This window comes from Lissotriton helveticus, chromosome 7, assembly GCF_964261635.1.
Source record: "Lissotriton helveticus chromosome 7, aLisHel1.1, whole genome shotgun sequence".
Taxonomy (NCBI): Eukaryota; Metazoa; Chordata; class Amphibia; order Caudata; family Salamandridae; genus Lissotriton; species Lissotriton helveticus.
In genome coordinates, this window is record NC_136068.1 from 1,692,359,548 (window position 1) to 1,692,364,731 (window position 5,184).

At 43.2% G+C, this 5,184-nt stretch overlaps 1 pseudogene across 1 annotated transcript; it reads right to left on the reverse strand.

Annotated features, from left to right (window-relative positions):
• Positions 1 to 415: 415 nt before the first annotated feature.
• On the reverse strand, positions 416 to 2,287 carry LOC144770669 (luc7-like protein 3 pseudogene; annotated as a pseudogene). Its single transcript, XR_013598970.1, has one exon. The product of XR_013598970.1 is annotated as a luc7-like protein 3 pseudogene (transcript).
• Positions 2,288 to 5,184: the final 2,897 nt, after the last annotated feature.

Consider the following 5,184-nt stretch of genomic DNA (forward strand, 5'->3'; position numbering starts at 1 on the left):
GTTACACGCCCCCCCATAGATTTAGGGTGCCTAAACAATTAATCACAGTTCAGAAAATGGCTAAAAGCAGGTCTATACCCACATTAATAGCCACCCTGCGTTTCTCCACTTGTCCCAAAGCAACGCTATGTCTTAGCCAGCGCTGGGAAGCCTATGGGTAGCCATGTGATTTAGAACTCCACATGGCATAGGTGTATAGAACAAATCTGATAAGAAAAACACTGTACCATGAACTCTTGAAGACCACTGACCTACTGTATCTAGTAAGATAACTGTTGTTAGTTCCACAGTACTACAAACCCAAAAAATTATGAACACTGTACTAAGGTGATCTACCATAACAGTAATGGAAGTCTAGCACTCCTATCTGTACATGCCCCAAGTACTTCAAACTACAGACCACCACATGCAGATCTTCACCGTAGGAACTGAAGAACATTTATTGGAAAACAGGGTGAATAGTTTACATTCTGATGACCTTCAAATATAGAAAAAAAATAAGAGCTTTTCACTTAGCAAGGAGGTATTATCCAAGTTGTAAAAAATTAATTTATTTTAACTTGGCTTAAACCAACAAGTGTCAACACTAATGTTTGTGATTCATTGTACAAGTCCGAACATTGAGCAAAACATTGTGCAAGCCATGGGTTCCTGTACAGCACTTAGAAAGCTTTGAAAGTCTTTAGGGGACAAGATAGGAGGGCATCCAATTCTCTGATCTAAGAGATCAAATACCAGCCTTGACTGCAGGTAAAAAAAAATCCCTATACAAGCCTTCTAAGCAGCTATACCTTTCCCTCCCCCTCATTTGGAACAGATCTTCAATGTAAGCTTTATGAGAATTCTTCGGCTTCAAAGGCATAGGCCTGTCATATCAGAACATTTCCAATGGTATCAATTCTCATCGGACTCAATTTCACCCTCAGACTTCGTATCGTCACCAGTCCCATTGGCCACCTCATTGTTAGTGCCACCTTCCAATGGTTCACTATTTGTGACTTCACTCAGTTTTTCTCGACTGGAAGATCGTCTACTCCTGGTTTCCTCAGAAGGCTCCTTTTCTTCCTCTTTAGATTTAATTTCTTTTTCGCTCTCTCTGCTTTGACTTCTGTTCCTAATGGACTTGCGATCCAAGCTTTTGGGCCTTCGCTCTCGACTCCGCGACCTGCGCTTTTTCTCCATTCGTTCACGGCTTCTTCGACGTTCCCGACTCCTGCTTCGCCTTTTTTCACGGCTGCGGGATCTTCGGGGTTCCCGTGATCCACTGCCCCTCTCATCAGCAGGTCTGCTTGAACGTCTGCCACGAGATCCGCTTCTTTCCCGCCTCTCACGATCACGTGGCTTTTTACTTCCGTTCTCTTTTTCCTCCTCCCCTCGTCGCCTTTTCTTGTCATCACCTCTTCCACGCTCCTTCTCATCTCGGTCCTTGTCTTTCTTCAATCTATTGTCTCGTTCGGGCTCTTCGCTTCTTCTACGCAGTTTGTCCCTTAACTCTGAGATAGTTGCTTTAATTCTAGCATAGCCCAGGTGCCTCTTCCCCATGAAGTGATCATCAACTCTGGCTTGTTTATCTCCCACAATCAGAAAGGCTCCGCATATTTCACACACTTCCATTGGCTTCTCCTGAGCCGCAATCAACTCCATGGCTGATGGTGTCGACCTGAGATACTCAATTTCTCCCTTAAGCCTTTCCACACGTTTGGCCACGTCCTGGGCCTCTTCCACCTTGCCCTCCGACCCCAGTGCTTCTATGTGCTCCAAGAGCTGATCAATCTTCTGAGTCAGCGCTTGCACTTTTTCCTCATTCCTGCCTGGGACAGGCGCCGAGGCCGGCCCTGGGCCATCTTCATCATCCTGCTGACTCTGGAAGAGGGCAACACGGGCATGGCCCCTGCGGATGCGACGCTCCACTTCCACGAGCAGACCCTGTAGGTAGCGCATAAAGTCGCGCTCGTAGCCCATGCGCAGGTACCGGGAGCTCTCCTCGTATTGCTTCCGCAGTGCCTCATCGTGGATCTTCTCGCAGGGCCCCAGGTCGGAGCGCGTGTTGGTAAAGAGTTCTGCGGGGCAGAAGGCGCACAGGTAGAACTTGCAAACGCTCTCGTGGTCCCAAGGTACGTCGCTTCTCTTCTTGTCCGGGGCCAGGTCGCGGTCCCGGCCCATGAGCTCATCGAGCAGCTGGGCGGCTGACAGCATTATTACGGCAGGACCCTCCTCTCAGCGTCCGGTAACCGGAGCCGTACTCAGAGCCGAACAAAATGGCGATGTGAATGGCATAAACATAGAAAACGGATTAGAAGATAACGAACTAAAAAAATTGACGCACAGACACGCGTTTCGGCCATCTTGGAACGGTAGGAAGACCTTTAATATCTGAACGACGGCTTCTGCATGGAAACGGAAGTAAAAATACGGCATGCTGGGGAACCAGAAAATTGCGACCATCTTTGAATGGCGTAGTGTCTGCAGACATGGAAGCATGTCATCATAGGACAATATGACTATTGCAAAGAAGATTTAGAATCGAGACAAAAATTATTGATAATCTCATGTGACGCCGTTGCATAAATGTGGAGTCTCGACATAGTACAGTGACTGCTGTTCAGTTGCCTTATAGTCAGCTGTCAGCACAACTGACGAAAAGAGCCTAGGACATAGAGCTGACATCTTGGAGTTACCCATGATGTCATCAACTGAATGTTGTCTTTACACGGGTCAAAGGTTAATTGCACGTTAAATGATTTACGTCCCTTTAATTGGTCCGAGAACTATCGCTGCCACAAGTAGAAAACATATATCTTTTTAATCGTTTTCTTTTTTATTCAAATATTAGCCGTATAAAATATTTTGTTAAATCATATGTGCAACTGAAGGTTGTACGAAACGTTCATAGAAATTTTCAAACACACTGAAAAATATTATGGCAATTTTTGGGAGGAGCGGAAGCGCCATTCACACCCGTGTCACTGCGAATATCAAGCCAGGCCACTGTCGACGGTGTTGAAGCATTTGACCTCCAGGACGATTTAAAAATATGCGCAATTTTCTGTATACAAAAATACATTAACAATATCTATGCAGCATATCACTAATGGCAGCATACTGAACACACGCCATTTACATTACAAAATTATATTTTGAGTGCACATTTTTTTGGTATTGCCTTTGAAACTATTTTTGGTGTCTTTCAAGGCAAAGTTTATTTTTTTTAATCATACATACAATGCATTTTTTTGGCGCTTAGAAACCTTACCAGTTTTCTAGCTTCAGCCATACATTTGTGTGCCACTGTTTCAATTTTCGGAGTGGTGTAGTCCCTCGGAATTCACTCTCTCCCCGATTTAAACTGTCACTTTAATCAAAACTAACATATCCACCGCCAGTAGCGGCTCCTCGAGGGAGTGCTGCGCGGCACTGGGGAAATGAATTACATTGCGCACGCTGCATCGCCATTTGCGATGCAGCGCGCGCAATGTAATTTGTTTTATTTATTTATTTACTTAACTTCCTTCGGCCGTATGCTCGAGTTTACTACCCCCCACCCTGCCCCTCCCCACCCCCACCCCACCGTCCCGCAGCACTCCCTCGAGGAGCAGCTACTGTCCACCACTCAAATTACTTTCATATATCACTATACTAATTCTCCACTAATCCTTTATGGGTTCCGAATTAGCGTGCTACTCAACGAAAAAAAAGCTTAAACACCATATCTGGGGTTGCAAGTGCTATATTTATGCAAAACTTTTTGCCTCTTCTATCCCCCCACTATCCTTCTCAATCCAAATAACTGACTAACATATCCATCACTCAAACTACTTTAATATTTCAATATACTAATTCACAGCTAATCCTTAAAAAGAAAACACTTGATGGCAGTGGTACACAGCAGCCAGCACCTCTATATGTGTTTGGCCCAAAGTTATGAGATAAATAGGATATTCTCCAGCATGCTCAATGCCAAGCACTGTGCCATCCATAATGCTACTCTATAAGCAGGACACCTCAATATAAACAAAAACAATACATTGGTTGACAGAGCACAACACAATAAAGTTACACAAATTACTCAAGTGAGTAGGCAATTCAATAAGCAACAGTAGCACAACTCCAGTAATGTATGCAACAAGAATTTTATTCTTAGTTCTTCTCCAATGTTGACACGTAGAGACAACATAAGAACAGCCAACATGTGTTTCGTCTTGAAACAAATTTTTCAAGGCTTAAGTAATTACTTTGTGTCGAAAATATAGTATGATGTAGCTTCTTAGATTCTCAGGATAGTGCTCGGAACACTTGTGTGGTTGCCCAGGCTCCTATATTTTTAGCGAGTATGCATGAAGGACATACATTTTATGAAGAATAGTCGGCCCACGATAAGGTCAAGGCGATAAGGTCAAAACGTTCCAAGTTCAATGCCCCTCTCTGCAAGGTATGGCGATGTAAGTTGCAAAACAAAACGCACTCTAAAAGATGGAAATCAGCAACCTAAAAAGTCGTTGAAAACTTCCCACGTAAATCGTCACACGTAATAGTGTTTTCACAATGTAGTAAATATAAGATCCGAGCAGGTATGCTCACAAAGTTGTAAAGAAAACGCCAAGTAACAACCTCACTTGATAATGGTGTGCTTGGAGCGCTCCCGAACGCAGGCAGAACCTGCCCATGATGTTTCCTGTCCAATCTCTCCGATTGCAGCCGCCTGCTAATCCTTTATGGGTTCTGGAGTAGCGAGCTACTTGCTGAAAAAGCGCTTCAACACCTCATCAGGGGTAGCAAGCTCTATATAAATGCAAACTTTTTCCCTCTTCTACCTCTCCACTATACCTCTCAATTCAAATAAGTAACTAACATATCCACCGCTCAAATTACTTTCAAATTTCACTATACTAATTCCCACTAATCCTTTATGGGTTCTGGATTAGCGTGCTACTCGAGAGAAAAAAGTGCATTGACACCTCGTCAGGTTAAGCACTATATAAATGCAATTACAATACAATACAATACAAAATGGCCCATAAAATAGTTCTGAAACATTCTCATAATAAATGACAGACAAAAGATATTTTTCGAAAGGTTTATGTAAGTTTTAAAGTAAAGATACAGAATCAGTAAATTTGCAGCTAAGCATATAAATCATAAATAAAACAACTCAATACAGATCAATATAAAATATGTCATAGATTC